The sequence below is a fragment of the Pipra filicauda genome, unplaced genomic scaffold (assembly GCF_003945595.2).
Source record: "Pipra filicauda isolate LSUMZ 115617 unplaced genomic scaffold, ASM394559v2 scaffold498_size1627759_pilon, whole genome shotgun sequence".
In the NCBI taxonomy this organism is placed as follows: domain Eukaryota; kingdom Metazoa; phylum Chordata; class Aves; order Passeriformes; family Pipridae; genus Pipra; species Pipra filicauda.
The window spans coordinates 33,070-55,957 of NW_024104640.1; the positions used below are offsets into that span (position 1 = coordinate 33,070).

At 42.0% G+C, this 22,888-nt stretch overlaps 1 long non-coding RNA gene across 4 annotated transcripts in view; it reads right to left on the bottom strand.

Annotated features, from left to right (window-relative positions):
- Window positions 1-22,888, bottom strand: part of LOC113989356 — a 105,828-nt gene that overhangs the window by 10,492 nt on the left and 72,448 nt on the right. For 2 of the 4 annotated variants that reach the window (XR_005565566.1, XR_005565564.1), the window contains exons 2-5: window positions 10,471-10,592; window positions 10,171-10,369; window positions 3,442-3,595; window positions 3,255-3,359 (exon numbers count right to left, since the gene is read on the bottom strand). This is a non-coding gene — a long non-coding RNA (uncharacterized LOC113989356). Of the gene's footprint in view, window positions 1-3,254; window positions 3,360-3,441; window positions 3,596-10,170; window positions 10,370-10,470; window positions 10,593-18,875; window positions 18,963-19,453; window positions 19,527-22,888 lie in introns of all 4 variants that reach the window. The other 2 variants (XR_005565563.1, XR_005565565.1) reach the window with 2 other exon arrangements.

The following is a 22,888-nucleotide window of genomic DNA, read 5'->3' on the forward strand; positions in this document are numbered from 1 at the left end:
ACAGTTGCAGTGACAGTCCCAACTCTGGCATTTCCTCAGTCCTGAATACCTGGCTCTGTGACCTGAACTGCTCCCCTCTAATAAAGGGCTTTCCAGATTTTTTTAAAAGCAAAGGAAATACATTCAGTAACTTCCTGCTGCTGCACTGTCAGCTCAGCCACGGAGCCTTCAAAGCGCCATCTATGCCCAAGAGCTTTCTTAAACTAATGAAGGATCTGCCCAAATCTGTGACCTGCACCTGCAGCAAACCCAAGAGGGTGAGGGGCTTTGTGCTGAATTTCAAAGCTACTGTGGAGCAGCAAAGGGTCTGGTGGACTTGGGAAATCCATTCCTTTCCATCTTTGCCTGTTTCCTCTGCTCCTTTCAACTGGAGTCAGTATTTTTATTTGGCATTCTGGATCCTTGTGTCTTCTTCCAATCCAGCTTTTTGTTTCCATCTCCTCCCTTTGCCAATCCAGCTCCTCAGGCAGTTCCAATATACCATTAGTTTCTGTGCTCCCCATCTCTGCTCAACCAGCATCAGCTTCCTCTTACACTCCTGTTTCTATGTGCATTGCATTTCCTGATGCTTTTCTCCCTTTAATTGCTTACCAGATTTTCCTCAGAAAAAAAAAATAAATAAGGCCCAATCATTTAGAAAGAGTCCCATGGTGGTGTTGTCCTGTGCCAGAGTACAGACTAACAGGAGCCATCTGGATCCTGCCCTGTGCAGGACCAGGGCTCAGATGCCATTTACAGAGTTCTCAGGAGAAACATGAACTGTCCCAGGACAGGAAAAGTCACACTCCACCTCTTCTAGAGTGCTGCATACCTTTGGAAGAAGGTGTCCACATCCAAATTCAAGATGATTCCTTCCCAAGGCAGAATCTCAACCATACTTTATCAAACAGCTGAGAAAACCAAAGAACTACCAGCATGTCCAATGCTGATTGTGACCAACACTTTAATGCCAAACCAGCTAGTTTTGGGAATTGGGTAAGGGAAAGTTTAATGTGCTAGGTCTGTTTTAAATTTCAGTGTAGGCAGGGGAGAAAGAATATACAATTAGGATCCTCTATAGTATTGTCCTATTAATAAAATAATGTGGAAGTTTTAGAAAACTAACACAAATTACTGCCTATACATTTCTTTTTCACTCCTGAACAAGCCACATCACAGCACCTGAACAGCACAGTATTAGTAAGGAAAGGAAGAAACTATCCTAAACAAACCTCCCATGGTAAATTGTTGTAAGCTTGTAAGCTCCTGGAGGTATTTCCTACAGTTTACATCCACTTCTTTTGGTAGTGCAGAGAAAAAAGTGACTAAAATTTATTAATTATTTAAACATAAATTTACCAATGTTGTTCTATTAGGTTTTTTTTCTGTACACTTCACACAAAACATCTTGGACTAAGGATCTTGGACAAAATTATGCAATTCTAAATGCCACAAAAATATTAAAAACACAACCTGGGACACACAAGGAATTCAAATTCTTATTCTTATTCATATGAGGTTTAAGTAACTCAACACAAATCAAAGTGCATTTTGAAGCAAATATCAATATCATAGAATCATACGATCACGACCAGACCAAGTTGCTCCAAGGCCCACCCAAAATGGCCATGGACACTTCCATGGATGTGGCATCCAGATATTACCATTCTTTCCCACTAAAATTAAATTTTGCCAGTCACACTGACAGCACCTAACTTAAAATGGAAATATTCTCAATTTACTGTATTCGACTAATCTCCAAAAATGCTTCTGCATAATTACTTAAAACAACCCCCAACAATAAAAATTAATCTTAGTTTTGTTTCCATGTAAATTATTTATCACTCATATAAAAGGATTTTATATAAATCTCTTCATTTAATTTGAAAAAAAAAACAACAACCCACATACAAAGCCCAGAGAAGACAATTAGTACGATGCTTTTTTGTCTAAAAATGCCAGTTTTCATGATTTGAAAGTACCTTTTGAATCACAAGGTAAGAACACTGTGATTTAATGCTTGCACAAGCACACAGAAAGGACAGTTTGTGTACACCTTATTTTTAAAATTTGGATTCTAAACCACAACTTCTACCTGTTTGTATCTCTAGCTGTGCTTTTCTGTCAGTTTAAACCCAAACACATTTACTCCAGTAGGAACTCGAAGGACAACAGCCACAGGACTGATGTATGCTTTTTCCAGATCTTGGGGAGCTGTTAATCCAGAGGAATCACAATGGCCTTTGTCAGCTTATAGCCAGTCTGCATTTTGTCTGACATCCATTTATCCAGCTTCTACTTTGAGAAGTAATTTTTAATGCCTGTGATGTTGTTTTTACCAAATCTCTTTTTCCCCTGTAGGAAAAATTACTGAACCTTCATGCACAGCCCATTTTATATTATAAATATGCCTATGTTATACAAATCTGAGCCAGTACTGAAAGCAGTTTAGCTGCAAGGAAACCCAGGTCCAGCTCACAGGTGCATTCGTTCGGGAAACACTGACCAATGTGGCTCCATTTTGCCTTGGAATTCCCTGTTTCCAGCAGGGTTCAGCAGTAGATGGGACAGGCACTCATGATCAGCAAGAGCAGGAACAATCACTGCTGGCTTATGAGTGTCTTGACTATCAGCTTCTTTAAGACAGGATTTGTCTGGGTGCTCATTTTGCCAAGCCCAGCCTTCTCTGTTTGGACAACAGAACTCTAACCAGGCAGGCAAAGCTCTGGGGACCAAGGGCAGTACCTGGACTAAGTTCATCACATCGAGCTACTAAAGCATGCACTGTTTTTACACCTGCTAACCTCTCTCATTCGTAAAGGACAACTCAAAAGGTAACCCCAAGTGCAAGTTTAAGTGCTGCTCCCTGTACTGCCAAACTCTGGTCAATGCTTATTAAAACTCTGAAGATCTTTGTGTATTGGGAACTTGCACAAAGAAGTGAAATAAAAAACCTTCTGGCAGAAGCTGGGAGGTTCTGGCCTGGTCAGTATGTCGCCTGGAAATGCAAAACACTCAGGCACTTCATGTTGTAAACTTTTAAGACAATACAAAAAATAAACTCATGATGCTTATTTCTTCAAACAGAAGGCACCAAATACAGTGTTGCTGCTCAATGCCATAAATCTCAGGAGTCAATAGGCAGTGATTTAAATACCAACTGTAACATATTTACTGTACAAATAAACTGCTGTTTGATTGGTTTAATAACCCAAAAAATTCACAGCACTACACAAGGCAGTGAGGTACCTCAGGGACATGGGAGATGACCTTACCTAAGTCCAGGAGAAGCTGAGTGAGCCAGTGTGGAACACTGTCCAGCACCTCGGGTCACTGAGGCTCAAATCCTCACTGACATCCAGGAAAGGGAAGTGCTTCCTCTGTCAAAAAATGAGTGTAGGAAAAGTTAAGTGTTCTACAAAATTTACTACACACACTTTTTAACATAGTAAGAAAACTTACTGTGTGATTCTGAAGCATAGATTTCACTGTCTATTTTCACAAGCTTTTTCAGGAGACTGTACGTAGCAGGTGTTAAGGAAAAGCAGCCTTGCAGCATTATAATTACACAGGCAGGCTGGGAAAACTTTCAGGAACTTTTAGTGAGAAAAAAATCCTGAAACAGTACATTAAAATAATATTTGAAGTTCATCTACAAATACATGTAATACAGATATTCTTTAGAACATTTTAGACTATAATCTGTTATTAATGAAAGCAATTACTTTTCACAGCATATGTTCTAATCACAGAAGAGACAAATGAACTAAATGACTTTTACAAAGACACAGAAAGTTTTGGATAATAAATGGTGTTTGTTCCTCAGACAGATCCATGTCATCAGCACATAAAAAAAGTGGTTTTGCAGGTGCCTGCGTTGGAGCTGATTGGTACTTGGCAATGGCACTGCTGCAGCCCTGAGGTAACAGCCTCAAAGTCACACGTGTGATCCTCTAGACCCATCGAAAACCACAATTTGTTTCAGTTACAACAGATAAAAATACATCTCATGCATACTAAGCTATGCTAAACACTTAACCAAAGTTAAGGTAGAGCAGTGGATGTTGTCTTCCTCAAGTCAGCAAGGCTTTTGACACTGCCTCCCATAACATCTTCACAGGTAAGCTCAGGAAATGTGGGTTGGATGAATGGACAGTGGGGTGGATCAAGAACTGGCTGAATGGCAGAACTCAGAGGCTTGGGATCAGCAGAGCAGAATCTGGTTGGAGGCCTGTAGTCAGTGGGGTTCCCCAGGGAGCAATACTGGGCCCAGCCTTATTCAGCTTGTCTATCAAGGACCTGGATGGAGGGATAGAATGGCCTCTCAGCAAGTTTGGTGATGATACAAAACTGGGGGAGTGGCTGATGCACCTGAAGGCTGTGCTGCCTTTCAGTGGGACCTTGATAGGCTGGAGAACTGGGCAGAGAGAAACCTAATGAGGTTCAACAAGGTGTAACAGGGAGATTGTCGAACGGAAACCAGTACACTGTTGAAAGTTCAACAAAACAATATTTATTACAAACAAGTAACCAACAAAACAAGAAAACAAGAGACAGGAAAGAGAAGGGAAACAAGCCCCCAGGGCAACCCCCCACTCACTCAAGTGTTACTTATGAGGTTGTCTTACCGACCCCAGCATGCTTAGAATTCCCCATAGCAGAAGCTGCATCCCCAGTGCATCAGCAGCTCACATGGTAACGGGCGTTCCTGCCAAGGCATCGTTGTCCTCCACGTGAAGCCTGAGTTCGCTCCCAGCAAGAGCTCTCTGCTTTTTATACAATTAACCTGTGATGTCTACCTGGGCAGGTGTGGCCAGCACTGCCCAGCCAGTCCCTCCCCCCCGTGATGTAAGTGGTGCCTCTTCTCGCACGCGTGGGTACTCTGGAATGTCTCTGTGCCCTCATGCTATGCCTCGGGGCCTAAATGAGTCTGGGGGATTACTTCATCCTCCTCCTCTTCCCTTTCTCCTTCAAGTGTCCTTGGAGGGCCGTCAGCCAATAGTGAGGCCCCAATTAACTTCAGTTTATACAAGATGCTTCCTTCAAGGACGATGTTCTCGTTTTTCGGTGCTTGTTTTCACATAACTTGGCAGGAAAAGAACAGACTCTCGCGTGTGGCTGGGCCAAACACAGACTGAAAAGTAACAGCATGAATACACAAGGGCAGGTGCAGGTCCTGCAGCTGGGGAGGAACAACCCCAGGTAGCAGTACAGGTTGGGGACTGACCTACTAGAGAGCGGCTCTGAGAAGAAAGACCTGGGGGTCTTGGTGGATGACAGGTTGATTGTGAGCTGGCAGTGTGCTCTTGTGACCAGGAGGGCTGATGGGATCCTGGGGGTATCAGGAAGAGCATTGGCAGCAGGTCAGGGAGGGGATCCTGCCTCTGTGTTCAGGGGAGGCACATCTGCAGTGCTGCCTCCAGTTCTGGGCTCCTCAGGACAAGAGAGACACGGAGCTCCTGGAGAGCATCCAGAGGAGGCCACAAAGATAATGGAGGGGTCTGGAGCATCTCTATGATGGGGATAGACTGTGGGAGCTGGGCCTGTTAAGTGTGGAGAAAAGAAAACAGAGGGGATCTCATCAATGCATATAAATATCTACAAGGTGGGTGTCAGAGAATGGTGCCAGACTCTTCAGTGGTGCCCAGAGACAGGACGAGGAACAACAGCCATAAACTAAAACACAAGAAGTTTCATCTCAATATGAGGAAGAACTTATTTACATTGAGGGTGGCAGAGCACTGGAACAGGCTGTTCAGGGAGGTCATGGAGTCTTCTCTCTGGAGACATTCCAAAACCACCTGGACATGCTCCTATGACACTTGCTCCAGGTGACCTGGCCTCAGCAGCAGAGTTGGATCTCCAGAGGTCCCTTCCAACCCTAACAATTCTGTGATTCTTTGAAAGTATTTTCAGACATGTAAGACCTGAATGGAAATCTCCTACAAGCATACAGTCTCAGAGCCATAGCAAAGTCCATACCAAGAGGGTACAGCTGAGAATTTTGGATGTATCAATGAGCATTTCCACAGAAACTCCAGTTTCTCAAACTTGATAAAGCAGAAAGCAAATTAACTGACTCCTGCTACGCATGAACTGAAATCTTCCACTGCACAGCTGGCTAACTGGTGACAGCCCAGGTAACTGCAGCCTCACCTGGCCTCAGCCACCACACCACTACCCACGGGCCCTGGGGAGGGGCTGCTGGGTACTTTGCATTGATCAGCCAAGGTACCTGACCCCTGGTCAAAGCTCCTGGCCCTGGTCGAGCAAGATGAGCTCCAGTGTGTCTGCACCTGCCCAGATACCAAGGACCCAGGGAGCTGCACACTGATACTGCAGGAGCAGTGTATCTCCTGGACTGCAGTAATTCTGCAGATCACATCTTCTAGGTACTTATATATGACAAAATAATACTTTTCTTAAGGTTTCTTTTTAAAAGCACAAGAAATCATATTAAATAAAAAGTTGAGTTTGCAAAAACTCTTTTATAGAAGCCCTTAAATCAGATGGTTCAGACCTGTTCCTACAATTCAAATCCTTTCCTAGCTCTGTGAATTACGACATCTCTTAACAGCATGAGTACACACACACATTCCCTGTCTCACATGATTCAAGCATCTGGGGCTGGATACAGGTGATAATCCTGTGTCTTGCAAAAAGAGCCATGCTGGCACCTTTGAGAGTTTCTGCACTGAAGCAGCGACTGCTGCGAGCCACGTTTGCAAAACAGGAGCACGAGAGTGGCCAAAACAATGGCTGGGATTTTCTGACTCCTGCTTCTCCTTCATTTGACATGAAATCACTGTATGACTTACAGAAACTCAGTTAAACTCCACTGTCTCAGTTCTGCATCTCTAAAATGGGGATATAAAAGGTTTTGCAATATCCCAGTACATCAGTGCACTTTCTCAGAAATGCCATAGAAAAACTCAAACTTCAAAACTTCAGAAATATTCCTAAGCATGGAAGGCACCAAATGAAGAAATTACTTACGGGCTTGTATATTCTACAATGAATGCTACAAACACAGGACTCAGTAGTTCACTGAGCAATGTTGCTGGCACTGATGAGCTCATAAGCAACACCCAGGATGTGTTCCTGCAGTCCTGTACACACAGACTTCATAAATACCCACAACACTTACCATTGTTACTGGGGCTTTTTTCTGAGTGCTTGCTTCACTCTGCCATTCCTGCACATCACTGACTAGAGTTCAATAACTTTTATGGGAATAAACATTTTCCCTTTTCATTTTAAGTAGATTAAATTCTTTTTAAACAGGTAAAAATGTAAGAGCAGATTTTATAGCTGCCTTCTATTGGAAAATCTCCTAATCAAGTTTTGAGAGTTGTTTCTCTTGTCAATCCATAACATCCGACATGGCATTACGTGGTTTTATATTGCACAGCTACATAGTTGGCTCCCTGCCCTGTTACAAGGCAGAGCCTTTTGTAACACAAGGCTAACAAAGACAAGGATTAAGAATGTTTGAGAGACTAAAAGTATTTTATCCCAAGTTACTGTACAAAATGATAATGAAACTCTATTTATTTTGCTACAAAAATATACAGAGGAAAAGTTAATTAGTAGAAAGAACTAAACATGTATGAGGGAGCACTGTGGCTTCACAGACATAAAGGAACGACTAACATATTCCATTATGCAAATGAATTCAAAGATATTTCACAACTGATCAGCTAGGAGGGACATAATGATTTATAATTCAAATAACTGAGCTTTGAAATCAGATTGGACTAATACATTTCGAAATATGCAAACCTGGAATAATTGTGAAAGCAATGTAAACCATGACACCAGCCCCAATCATTTGTTGTTGATACCTTCTTATGGTTTTTCTTCTTTTTTTCCTGTTATATATTGCAGTTGCTGAAATTATGTTTTGCTTTTAATTCTATATTATCCTTTAGAAAAAGATGATTATACACTTAAAAAAAGAAAAATACTGGTTTCTAAGACTGTGTAAAAGCTGATTATGTACAGGGAAGTACTGAAATGAAATAAATTATTGTTGTAACCTTTCAGGCTAGCCACAATTTAATCTATTTCAAATACTGAAAATTGATCCACTGGATCTAGCTTCTTAACAATACACTATTTCTTTCAAAGCAACATATATTTAATGCCTTTTAAAAAAATCCTAATATAATGTGAAAAGGCCAAAGTTTGCAATGCCAGGAAGTAGTTATAAACTACTTCATATGTTTGAAATAAAAAGTACTTCAGTATTATTATTAAAAAAAACCCCTATTGGTAGAGTTTTTAATAGGAAAAAAATACATATCTTTAAAAGCCAAAATGACCAGTGAAATTAGGTTGTACATCATTTTCTGGGAAAAAGGAAAAACAGCCTCGACAGGTGTAATTTATCATTTTTCTGATTTAATACCAAAGAAATATATTAAAATAATAAAAAGAATCCTGAAATCCTCAAAATTTGTAGTGATAAATAGCCCTCCCTGTCTTTATTGCATTATGCCTACTAACAGAAATATTGCATGGTGGATTTCGCCAGACAAGAACGATTATTTTCCAATAAAAAGTTGCATATTAAATTCCAGCACAAAAGTGGGTGTCTAATACTTTTGAAATCTTTTATGGTTTGCCAGGGAACACAATTTTAAACTTAACTAATACAAGATCACGGTGAAGTGAAGCAGCATTAAAGCTGCCTTGGCACAACCCCACCCCTCTATGCAGCAAAGTCACCGTTCTCAGAGCTCCTGTTTGAATCACTGTCATTGAAAGTAATTGAATACATTTGGGGTATTTATGTTTTTAGCTAATCTCTCTTTTTGCTAGTCTTTCAACACTTCAAATTGCTGTTAAAGATGTGCATTTATGAGGGCAGCGCTGCTTTACATCCTGAGCATGTAGAAGGGTCTAAAACCACTCTGTCAGTAGTTAGCCAGTTTCTGCAAAGAAAAACCCCACAATGCTACTCTTCAAGAGAACTCAGGTTATTAAATATCTACTTTTTCATCCTTTCTAGGTCCTGATATTATTACATCTATTTCATGAGCAGAAACTCATTTACTGCAAATATAATTTAAGTAATCGGAACACTGAAACTATCCAGACATTTCAGCCTTGGAAAGTATTATTTGCACCAATAGTTTATCCTGACCCTACTTCTGGAGAGCTCCCACAGGAATACATGCCTCTGCAAGCCTCCAGAAGACAACATGAAATGCTGAATGCTTGCTGGCTTTAGGAGCACCACAAGGCTGATCCTGTCAGCAAACACACGGAAACAACCAAGCCCTCCCAGTTTAGGTGCACTCATGGGGATTCTGAAAGTGTTTTGAACCCTAGCGAAGCAATAAGTTTCTGGTAGAAAGCAGGAGAGAGCGCCAGGAGGACGGCCAGAAAGCGGGGGAAGGAAGAAGGGCGCCCCGTCGGGGGGGGGTCAAAGGCGGGAAGGTGGGGCAGGGCAGCGCCGGCCCAGGGCCGCAGGGCGGGAGGCCAGAGAACAGAAACACGGCGAGTTAAACATCGAGGGAGCGGCGGAAGGGGAGGGGAAGTAAAACGACACAAGGACACCTTGAGGGGGGGTTGGGCAGTAAAGAAAAGGCACGGGCGGAAAGGGGAAACCCACACGCAGCGGGCGGCCAAGGAAATATAGTATTCTTACGTGAGGAGAGTGGTATGGATAAACAAAATGATACCACTTGTCATATTCCAGGTGTGTTCCCCTGTGCTTGTGTAACAACCTCCTCTAGAAAATTACTGAAAAGTCAGTTTTATTTTAAAACAGTTAAGGATTTCAGTGTTGAATGAGTTCACGCACCCTGGTGGTTTATTATCTGTCATATACCTTTAAATATTGTGTCACATCGAACACCACTGCTAGACTGGGTTTTTTTCAATCTTCTTGCTCGATTGACTGAAAATTCAAAGAGCAAACATTCTTCTCCAACTCATGGTAAGTGAATATTAATTAGAATAAGACACAAAAGGTTTGCAACAGATAGCAAGTTAGCATCCATGACTGGGTAAGAATATTACAAAAATACTGGAACCCAGACAAAAATCCACATGCAAAGGTCAGGCTGGTTTATCAGCAGTAATGATAACAGTAATGATAACACTGACACAGTGAGGAACTTGGAATCAGACAACAAAACATGTCAAAAGGCTTGTGTTTGAAATCTAGCTTATGCTTCATACCTTAGTTGACTCATCCTCAAGTAGAACCAATCCTCTTCTCAGCTGCCAACAGAATCAGTCCCGTTCTCAATATTGTTGAACTCACCAACGGTATTGACTTCAAGAAGATTAGGACTGGGACAGATGACCATAAGCAACTAGTTATATGATTTGTCTTTTGTTGGTAAAAGTAGGTAGAAATAAGCACACCTTTTAAAAACTATGCATAGAAAAAATAAACCAAAATTAATCAATATTAATATCCTAATTGGTTTAAAAATGTGGCATGTAAAACCACAGAAGTCTCATATTAATTTTTACCTTATTATTTTCAAATAACATGTTGTGCCATATCCAATAAAAAGGATATCCAACAGAAAGGTCATTTGGAAACTGAAGAGTTCATGGGCTCACATCTTCCCCAGTATTTAATTTTCGTAACACTAGAACAAACAAAACAAGAACAATGACATTTTATAACAAACTTTCCTCTTTTTCAGAGGTGCAGTGTAAAAGCTCAGTGTAGTAACACATGGGTTGACAAGCTCAATGTGTCCCAGCTGTGGGCACTGGCACCCAGAACCCCCGTGCCCTGGGCTGATCCCACAGCGTGGGCAGCAGGGCAGGGGGGATTCTGCCCCTCTGCCCCCTCAGCTGAGACCCCCCTGCAGAGCTGCCCCAGCCCTGGGGAACAGCACAGGGAGGACGTGGAGCTGCTGGAGAGAGTCCAGAGGAGGCCACAGAGCTGCTGCCAGGGCTGGAGCCCCTCTGCTCTGGAGCCAGGCTGGGAGAGCTGGGGGGGTTCACCTGGAGAAGAGAAGGCTCCAGGGAGAACTGAGAGCCCCTTCCAGGGCCTAAAGGGGCTCCAGGAGAGCTGGAGAGGGACTGGGGACAAGGGATGGAGGGACAGGACAAGGGGGAATGGCTTCCCAGTGCCAGAGGGCAGCGTTAGACAGGATTGTGGGAAGGAATTAGCTGTGAGGGTGGGGAGGCCCTGGCACAGGTTGCCCAGAGAAGCTGTGGCTGCCCCATCCCTGGAAGTGTCCAAGGCCAGGTTGGACAGGGCTTGGAGAAACCTGGGCTAGTGGAAAGTGTCCCTGCCCACTAGGGGGTGGAACGAGATGATCTTTAGGTTTCCTTCCAACCCAAACCATTCTGTGATTCTATGATTATATTACAAATGTATTTCTGTGATAGGTCTTGGAATTTTCCATTTATGAGACAGAAAATGCTACAAAAACACATCACGCCATTTTCCTGAGCAAGGGATTCAAACTTTTTTGTAACATCAAAACAAATTAATTAATTTTTTAAAAATCCATTATCTGTCATAATGAAATATATTATCTGGAGGTTACCCTTACTTATATTTATCTACTCATTTTTCATCACAATATCTGGCCACTTAACTTCTGCAGTATTTATCTGCCTAATATTTCACAAGACAAAACCAAATTGCTTTAAAATCCCTAGGAAAATTTCCACAGGAGAAAAGGGGCACAGAAAAACTATGGGCCAATTCATAGCACTACTGCTATATCCAATTCCCAGTGATATTCCACCTTGAAGTTCTTGTACTCTTCCATAATTCTCCTCTTCCCTATACCAAACACTTAACTAAACTCAAGATGTATAGGGGATACTGCATTTCCCTAACTTCAACCCCTCTCAGACACAGAAGCATACTCTGATTAACAACCAATGCAGAAGTTATGCTATAGGATAACACTAGTCCTGTTATCAATTCTTGGGGAACACCATATCAAACCACTTACCATTTCTGACAGCAAACTCAGTCAGCCTTTAGTGGAATCATGCAGCCAACACTTCCTCTACAGCCTTCCCCAGGTTAAGGGTGAGATGTGAGCACAGAGCCAGGACCCTGCACAGCTGCTGCTGAGTGTGTGGGTCAGTGCAGAGACACGCGAGGGGCCGGGGATGGAGCCTGGTGTGTTCACCTGCTTGGTTCATCAGGAGGTAAGAGGAGGCACTGGCCTTCAGATGAAAGGGGTAAACAAGCCGGTACAGTGGAGGAATCTAATTTTTGTTTCAAATGAGGTTACAGAATCCCAGAATGGTTCAGGTTGGAAGGGCCCACAGTGGCTCATCTGGTCCCACCTCCCTGCTCCAGCAGGGCCATCCCACAGCACATGGCACAGGATTGTGTCCACACAGCTCTGCAAGATCTCCAGTCAGGAGACTCCACACCCTCTCTGCTCTCTCTCCAGGGCTGGGTCACTGCCCAGCAAAGAAGTTCTTCCTCCTGTCCAGCTGCAACTTCCCAGGCATCAGTTCCTGCCCGTTCCTCTTGGGCCATTGCTGGGCCCCCCGAGCAGAGCCTGCTCCACCCTCTGCTCCCTCCCTTTGGATACTAGCCCATTCAAACAGAAAGGTAGCATGATTTCCTGGCTTGGAAGCCCTGGCACCTATTCCTGACCACAGAATCACAGAACATACTGAGTTGGAAAGGACCCACAAGGATCATTGAAGTCCAACTCCTGGCCCTGCACAGAACACCCCAACAATCCCACCCTGTGCCTGACAGTGCTGTCCAGACACTCCTTGAGCTCTGCTCCATTTCATACTGTGCCCTGGGCAGTGAGGGTGTACCTCAAACTGCCAGTCAGATAAGTCCACTCAGCTTTGTATGTCTCAGTTTCCATGTCTGTAGAAAATGCACAGTGATTCTGACTTTAAGCTGTCAGATCTATTGATGACAGACAATGATGTAAGAGGTGTCATCAGTACCAGCTATGTACCACTGGGATGCAGTAGGATTTCAGTCTGGGGAATAGAGAACCTGAAGCAAAGATGCCTTAAAATCAGCATTGATTATTGATTTTACATATTCATGGACTAAGGAATGTATACAACACATAAACCAAGGTTCTTTTTCAGGAAGTTATAAACTTAAGAATGCAGTTTAAAGCATCTAACTGTTTAGTATTATTTACTCAGGAAAAAGCAAATAACAGTGCAATTACCAAAGCAATTCTTCAATTTAAATTTACAGACAAATATTGATTTATTTTATACAATCTCTATGAATAGCTACAGAAGTTCAGATTGCCTTAAAGAAATAGCCCATTCTAACAAGTCCATAATTCACAGTTTATCCCTACTATGGGGAGTTCTGGAGATGTTTATAGTTGCACTAAATCCTTAACAAGTATATACCATACAAAGCAATAAAAAGGAATTTGAACTACCCAGATTTGACATCAATATGAAAATAATAAAAAGGCTATTTTGCAAAAGAGTAAAATCTTTGTCCTTCAGAAGTCAGTTACAAGACATTTAAAGAAAAATAAGAAGCCACAGTGACTGATTGAAGAGAAAATTAAAACTGTGTAAGAAAGCCTCTTCATCCAACATTCAGGGTACTTTCACGTACATCTGTTCTTTCAGTTCATGGTTGTATTTGGATGCTGAAAGATGGAGCAATAACATAAAAGCTAGAAAGTACTCGTGAGTGAACAGAGGCAATCATAGCAATTCCCATCTCTGTTTCTGCCTTGCTAATATCAGGCAAGATGAAAGACACATAAAATGTAGTATTTTAAGAAACATTCACAAAACTTCATAAGTATCTGAGAAAATTTCTAAAGATCTAGAGAGGAATCTCATAACACAAAAAGCAGTTTTCCGGTATGTAAGGAAGAGAAGCCAAGGAATGAAAGAGGAGAAAAATTTACAGCCTTCGGAGAAATCATGGCAAGACAGCACTGAAATCCAAGTACCAGTGTCCCTGTCTCCTTCTTGCTCAAGTGGTTTAGTGGTTTAAAAGATGAACTAAATGAAACAGAGGAACCAACCATGAAGTTTCAGATGAGTCACAGAACACAAGAGCTTCATCAATAGCTACACCAATGCCAAATTTGCCAAAACATCTATGTGAGATGAGCACTGAAGTACAAAAAAAGTGGGAATAAAAATGGTAGCATATTTCCAATTTTGGTAACAGTAACAGTATCAAAATACATACAACATACAAACCCAAATGTATGTACACAAACATACAAACCCAAAAGAGCAACAGTAACTCTGCTCCATGTTGAAAAGTTACGAGAAATTGAAAAATCTAAAAGGAACAGCATTAAGAATTCAAATATTTGCTTTTAGTTTGCCTTTAGTAAGAAGAAAAGAATAAACCCCAAGCTTCCAAAAGCTGCACCAAATCAGCTGCCCAGCTTACTCTGAGACTGTGTCACGGTGACGCGGTCCCTTCAGCACACCAAACACCTCTGCCCTCAGTATAGGCACTTAAAAGTATTATTTTAAGAGGCTGTGTATTTTAACCTAACATCTAGAAGGGGAAGACGTAAAATGATCGTATACTCCAATTCATAATTCTCTGGGAAAAAGGTTACCATATAATCCACAGAAAAATCAAAAATCCTTGCACATTCCAAGTCATTAGTGTATTCAGCCAGGTAAAGAATCAAGGCAAAGATATCCACTTCCAGCCTCCTATATCCAATTAACAACTTTTTTGCCCCTCAAAACCCTTCTACTGTCCTTAATTTCCTGTCTAATCCCCAGTTTACAATTCAGAGACTCACCTCTTCAGACACAAGGACTGTATGACACTGCTGGGACACAGTTTGCAGCTCTGCTGGTGCCCAGCACAGGACAGTCCCTTGGCAGCAGTGGATGGGAACTGATGTGGGTGAAGCACAGCAGTGGAATGCTCAGCCTCAAAGAAAGAACTGAAAAACTGATGCAGTGCAATTTAAAAATGAAAAATTTAGGATCAGGGATGCAGGGGAGAAAAGCAAAAGCAAAGCCCAGTCAGCACAGCAAAGGGAGCACTGGAGAGTGGGGATACACTGTGTGCAAAGAGGGGGAATCCCTCTGGTCACATGGACGGTGGGTACCTTCTCCATTTATCATTGCATGCCAAGGTCTCAAATGTGGCTTACAGGCCATTTTTAAGTGCCTAAAGAATTCATCCATCCTCTTTCCAGGAGGCCCTGAAGCCCTCCTCTGAGAGGTGACAACAGGCCACAGTACAGCCAAGGAATTCTGGGAACACTGCACTCCCTGCACATGCACAGGCTGCTGCGCCTCCGATGCACAGATCTGGGACTGAGCCAAAGAAGCAGTTGCAAAAGGTAAGTTGCTACCAGCCAGAAAAGATGACAACTGCCATAAAGAACCATGTTTGGTGAAGTGGTTGTTTTTGTTTTTTGTGTGATGAAAGATGGAAAAAAATCACACATTTCAAACAAAAAATTTCAAAGCTTTCACAGCTGCTTCATAGCTGCTGGGCTAGCCAATTCCCATTGGAAGAAAATTCCAATTCCCAGTGCGAGAAAAATGGGCCCCCAAATCCCCTGAAAAGACTTTGAAAATCTCTTCCTTATGTGGTGCAAATAGATGAGCCTTGTTTTTGTAACACAGCTAGGAGCACTTTAGATGACAAGCAGATTAGAAAATTCAGCTTGAGGGTAGCTATTCTTTGAGTTGGCCTTTCCCCTCCCACCACATCTCCCATAAGGTGGTGGCCAGAGCACGCAAACACCACATGCTAAAAGAACCATCCTGCAAAATTTCTGGTAAGACTGTGATGGAAATACAGGCATATTGGATATTCTGGCTACATAAAACTATGTCTCCTCAAAAACAGTTTAACAGGAATTCCGTAAAAGGCACATCTATTAATTCCCAGTGGAAAGGTATATAAATGGTCTAGGATCTGATGTGACAGTAGTACTTGGAACTACAGTCTGAAGGTCAAAAATACACCTATTATACTGACAAGTCTCAAAATATTTCTGTATGTTGAAGAATATCTATTCCACACAGTCTTTAATTCATTAACTGAACAGTGGCTACTGCAGCTACTGGTAGCAATGACACAAGTATTTCAAATTGTTTTCTGTTAATTAAAGAATTCACTGAGTTTGACCAATAATCCTCCACTGCAAAGCTGCCACTAATGAATTTCAAAGAACAGATTAAAACTACATGACAAAATGCCTAAACATTACTGAGCTCACACTAGACTTTAAGAAATTAGAAACTCCTTGTGTCAACCAGTAAGTAATCACAAGTGATACCCTTTGAATTTTTAGGATTTTTAGCTTTTTGTAGATTTTAGAAGTAGCTGTGTAGTAAATGTAGATTTTTAGCATAATTATATAGTCTCTCACACTTTAGAATAGTAGTTGAACACTCACTAAACCCTATTTCCCCATTTCATATAGAATTTTCCAAATTCTTTAGAATTGTTTAGACCCCTTTCAAGGCAGGCCTTCATTCTGTTTAAGAACATTTGCACTCCAGGCCTGAACAACAAGATACTATCATAGTCAAAGCAACCTTCAAGCCTGGAACCTTGGAGAAGCTCCAAACACACTATGTGCTGTGAAGAAGAGGAAGATGAGGAAGAAAGGGGTCCTAGAATCTCCGACTCAATCTCCAGGGAGGCGTGCCTGGGGGCAGATCCGGGGGCGGGCAGTTCTCGGATCGGACATAAATTGTGGAACCCCTGGACACAGGGTGTGCGTGCCCTTTCGTACTCCAGTGGCCTGGAGGCCTTCAGTAAAGACCTGCTCTATATCTTATCTCTATACTAAATTTGCTTGGAGTTTTTTTGCTCCCAATTCTTAAGGCAACACAAGAAGAGGTTAAATCAGTAGTAGCAAAACAAAAAATAATTAATATGTCCTGGAAGACTACGACTTGTTTCACTACCATGAACTCATTTGCTATGTTTACTCCTCACACCGGGTACAAAATGCTTCCTGCATGTATCCTGCACTGGAGCCTTTAATAGCAAAGTGGAAGGAAATAACCTGACAATGTCTTTTGATCATCCCACAGTGCTAATGGCAGGCTACCATAAGGTACTTTCTCCAACACTTTGGGATTTGAAAGACTGGATGCCATTAGTCAGGCAAGAATACTCTGTCAAGTGTAACTCCTCTATCTCACATAACCCTTGGCATTAACAAAGCAGGAACTAGACGGTCTCAAATGCTGTGAAGTTACTACATGGGAATAACGCCACTCAACAAAGTGCACACTAAGAATTCCCTAGGGCTTCCTTTTAACCTATTGTTAAGGAATAACATCTTATAAATTTCACCTACTCAAAGAAAAACTGGATCTGTAAGGTAAGACAGAACAGTAGACTAGTGGCTTTCTCAAATCCCCATGGTTACAGTGACTCCATGCACAGGAGAAGCAGGTGAACGGGCTCACAGTCAGGGATCCTGCTTGCTGCTGGTACAAATGTGCTCAGAATGTTCTCAGTAACAAAGCACCAGGAATGCTACCATACTGGATTGCCCCATCAGACTGTCAGGTTTGGATTACATATCAATATGTTATGATTTCACACCCGGATTTTCCACCTGGCATGCTACCACTGGGAAGAAGCTCATTTATTTTAATTGACACAAACACGACTGTGTTTCTCCAGCAGATTCACAGCCACCTCTTTCAGCCACTGACTGGTGTCCATTTCAAGCTGTAACATCCATTCTGTCAAATCAAATGATCTTCAATCTAGTCATGAACGAATCATGGTTTTAGGAAAATACAGTAAGCCAGGAGGAAAGAGAAAATAAAACTACAGCACTGATTTTTGCTTTTTACGTACCTTGTTTTCTTTTAAAATCTTCCATGTAACACTCAAACCTATTAACACTAAATTTTATAACACTAAAAACCTATATTTTTTGTTAATTCACAGTAATTTGCAAACACAGCCTTCTCCAATCTAAACACGCGTAGGACTGCTCATACAACTTGTTAGAGGATATGTTATTTCTTCAATTGGCAAACATAACAGAGATTTCCTCTCAATGGCAGCAACAAGTAGAAAGAGAAGCAAACTGATGCATCTGTTATCCCTGATGTTTCTGTTATCCAAAGTACAGCCCTCTTCCTCCTTTTTCCACAGTTGTTCAAGTTTCACTGCAGCCTTGCCCCCTCACACCACGGCATGAGCTACTTCCAGAAACCATCAATATTTTTCCATCCATTGCCCTCCATTTACCTGTCTTCAAAGCATACTCCAGATAAATGTCAAGGTTGTATGGGTGCTCTTGTTATTCTAAGGCAAGACATAACACTCAGCTTCTGGTTTTGAGGAAGCAAAGCTTTTATGCCTTGTTTTCCACAGAAAAGTTAAGTCATATTAGAAAATTACCTTGTTTTAATTGCTACTATTTCTCAAGGTTGGCAGCCACAGTAGCAAAGACAAGTCATGTTCAATACCATCTAAACAGGTCATGGCCAACCTGGTGACACCAGCAGAGAGCTTCCTCCAGTAAGGCAAATGTCTACTAAAGTATTTAAAGGTCCTGTAAGTCAGATTTAGAGGACAGGAAATAAATGACAGGATGCAGTATCTTCCTCACTGTAGAATGAAGAGGTAAGATACTTGTTTCTCTTTCTCCAGGCACACACAGACCTCATCATCTCCTGGGGACTCCAAGATTTTTTTAATGTATATCCACAGTTTTTTAGAGGGATCATTTTGTTTTGCTTGAAAAGCAAAACTGAGTTTAGACAAAACTCTTTTTGTGCTAGGAGAAAGTAGCAAATCTCGTGAAGGCCATACATAATAAAAGACAAAATCCTGGTAATGCTGCTGGTAGCCAAGGAAGGCAGCTGCAGCAGAGGCACAAGAAAAAGGTAGGTTCTCCAGTGTAATTTTCTAGGAATATTTTTAAGAGAGAGTATTGAAACACTTATCTGCCACAATAACATACCATCTTATTCTGCCAAATACCGGAGATGTGAAGGCAGATGATGCTAACCCCTCTTGTCTCCTTCAATATGAGGCCTCCTTTGTGAATCTGTATTTTTAAGACAACAAATTTTGCCAGATCTTGAATAAAAAAAATCCAAAGAAGCCTCCTCAAAACAAAGAAAGATTAGTTTAACTTGGTCAGTTCCCCACTTCTAATTGCCATGAAGCTTTACAGGCAATTCCATGGACACCTGAGGGTGCAGGAATGGGAGGTGGGAGGTATGGGGACTGCTCTCATCAGACAGTATGTCTGTGACATCTCAGCTCCACTGTCCCATATGCCATTTTGAGAAGGGACACAGGCACTGTGGGGGAAATATTGAGCTGCAACTGTTCATTTAGAGGCCTGCAGGACCTTCAGAAAATAAGATACGAGTCCTTCTGAAAATAGTTATCCCTTACTTCAAATAGTTCAAATTCACAGAAAATATTTTTCTAGCAAAGAGCAAACTTAACAACAAAATAAAATGTGGATTTTATGTAAAAGTTAAAGACAAAAGAAAATACGTACAGAATAGAACCCAAGCACAAACTTACATTTTTGTCATAAATGCTTCCATAAATGGTTGTCACCTATTATTCCCAAGGCTTCTGACATTTGGGCATAGACCTGGAAACAAACATTTCAACAATAACATATTATAGATATTTACTAGTACCAACATTTTCGGTTGCAGGAGAAAAGTACAGGCAGAAGCGCCTGTCCATCCAACCCAGCTGGAGCACTGTAAGAGAGGGCTCATCCACTCCCTGACGGTGTCCCGTGATCTGGGGACTGAGGCTTTTACTTGCCCTTGCATACATTTCTTCCCAGAAAGGAGATGTGAATTTTCACATTAACCTCATCTTGTTGTTCACAGAACAATAGTCTCCATTCAAAAAACCTGGTTTATGATAAAAAAATTGCAAAGGGATGGAATAAACATCCTTATGTTGGTCTGTACTCAGTGGGATGCGATTCAACACTGTTCTTGAGCTTCCAAGTTCTTGCACCGCCTGTCATAAAATCTGGTAAATTCGGTACTCTTCAGACATTGTAAATTTGGTACTCTGAATTCAGACATTTGTTCTCCATTCTTGAATGGAGAACAAAAGCTTTGGGAGCCAAATAACTTGCAGTTGTGTACTTCTTCCCGTCATTTCAGATTCAAGACATCTATTTCCAGCAGGGTTCTCCCAGCACCCTGCCTGCCAGACCCAGCTGTGGTCAGGATGCAGTTACAAATGCACTGTGCAATCTTCATAAAATTTCCTGGTAGTTTTAGTAGCCTCGCATTTAGTTTGGATAAAAACATTTCACTGGGTTAAATCTACTCCAGAAACAGAAAGGCGACATATAGAATACTGCTTACAAACCCTGCCAGCTCAGCACACCCTGTGCTCAGACCCTGTCATGTGCTCAGGCTGAGCACTCAGGGGGTGTCATTTCAGCCATTCTAACCTTTAGTGACACTAACCCCAATATTACGAGCTACATGTAATTCTCCCCTATGACGTGATCGAGTCCAGCAGCAGCGAGGTGCCAGTGAGAGCCCCCAGCACAGCTCGGGCGCAGCTCCCAGCGGTGAAAGCCTGGTGCCATCTACTGCCAGCTCCCGGCCCTGACATCCCACAGCCCCACCAACTCCGCTGCACTCGCCACTCCTGCCACCGCACCCACACCTGCTCCTACCAGGCTCCTTTCTGGTAGTGATGTAACTCTGTCACTCGGCTTAGACACCAATTCCACCAGTGTTCTGCCTCTGAGGAAGTTAATAATAATATTAACAACAATAACAGTAACAACAAAAAATATCGTATTTTCATGTTCCAAAGACTTTAAATTCCAGCATACTAAAGGCACAAGTAAACAAACTTACAGCTCTAACCAGAAACTCCACCAAGATGAAAGATAACTTAATTTGTAAGCTAATTTATCCTTTTATAATTGTATGAATGTAATTTATGGTGACAAAATCAGCAGTGAAAGGACAATCACAATATAAAAGAAATAATATATAATACAATCCTTTAAACTTTGCAAATTACTGCATTCAAACTATAAATGTGAAGTTATTGTTTACAGTAATTAAACAGAGCAACAATAATATATTAAAATATATTAGAAAAATCTTCCAATGTAAAAAAACCCCACTCCCTAAATAGTGCACTGCTGAAATGCTACACCAGCTGCAATTTTAGCAGTGTTTAAGAATTTCTGTGTTTGATATAATGACAAGAGGAAAAGTGACAGCAAGGATTGCAAAGCCATCAGCAGCCACCCCTGTCTGTTCCAAGCCCCCTTTCCTGCCGGTGCGAGAAGGGAGCGGGAGCCAGCCCGTCTCTCAGCATTGTGCTCTGCTGCCAAACCAGGCTCTCCCCACATCAGAGTTTAACAAATAAAATACTAAAACAGCAGTCAGTGTTGACAAAGAGCAGTGCTTTAATCCACAATTATCCTTGTAACTCTTACTACTCCTTTTATCATCCATTAGCTTTGATTCCCATTATCCCATCAAGAACTGTGTCAACGCTTTTGTCCCTGGGGATTTCCCACACTACTAGGATCTGACAGCCAAGCCTGAGTGCTAAGCAGGATCATTACCTCTTAAATCCACTTATCTGATCCACTGAATAGTAAATTGAAAAGCTCATTAACAGCAACAATCTGATTTGTTTTCACGTGTGACAGGGTCATTCTAAGTCAGCATGAATACAGCACTAGCAATAAAAACTACACCGTTCTGTAGTGTGACAAATTTTAAGCTGAAATAAATGTGATCCTTTAAACACCTTCTTCAAAATAATTTTCAAACCCACACACGCTCTTAGCATGTAAAAATAGAAAAGTAAACACCCCCCAACCACAGCAATGCAATGCCCCTGGACTTTTAAGTGCTATGAAAAATTAATGATAAAGCATTTTGGACATATAATAATAAAACACACTTCAACAACAAAGGCCTTGCTACATACTCAAAAGGCGGAGAAAAACCCTGATGAAAGGAGTCAGAAAAGGCTGTGGAATCACACGTGGAAGTGATCTCATCGTCAGCTTAGGTCCCACATGGAGCCACAGAGGTAAGGGCAGCAGAGGGCTGTGGCACTCAGCCACAGGTCACTGGGGCTCCACCCTTCACACTCCTCCTTCCTTCTTCCAGCAAGGAAAAGCCCAAGGCTTATGTTCTTACTGCCCTCCAGACACTTCCAGTAAGGAGCAGGGAACTGATTTCCAGTAGGAGACAACTGGTTCAAGACTCCTGGAAAACTATGACACAATTAGTCCCGAATCCTTACAACTGCAAGTTTTACAACTTCCAAAAAAATTCCTGTATCAATACAGTGCTATGTGACCAAGCCACGGTATGGCCAAAAATGTCAGCTAACATCATCAGCCCACCATCCCCACCTCCTCCTCACACAGCTATGAACATCAGGGAAACATCCACAGAAGAGGCAATCTTAGGCTACGATGTTCCAGGAGCTTCACAGGCACAGGTACATATTCGGGGTCCCCCAAGCAAGCTGGAGCTGGTCCCACCACTGCACTCCAGGCCCAGGTGGCACTGCTGTGTTCAGAGGTGACAGTGATGGTCATGGCAGTGAAGGGGAAGAACAGACCAGCAAAATACCTTCAATAATAATCAGTAACAATGTCAAGTATACTGAACCAAGTTTGAAAGCAAAGGATCCAGTGATCCTTGTTTTTTCTCTTTGTACTGTTATAACCACCTCAGTGGAGTCAGGATGCTGAAGGAAGACAGCAGGTTCACAAGCGCTGGTGCCAGAGAACTTTTTATGATCTAGCAAGTTTCTTAGAATCACAAAAAGGTTTGGTTTGGAAGGGACCTTAAAGCTCATCTTGTTCCACCCCCTGCCATGGGCAGGGACACCTTCCACTATCTCAGGTTGCTCCAAGCCCCGTCCAACCTGGCCTTGGACACTTCCAGGGATAGGGCAGCCACAGTCTCCCTGGGCAACCACTTATCACTT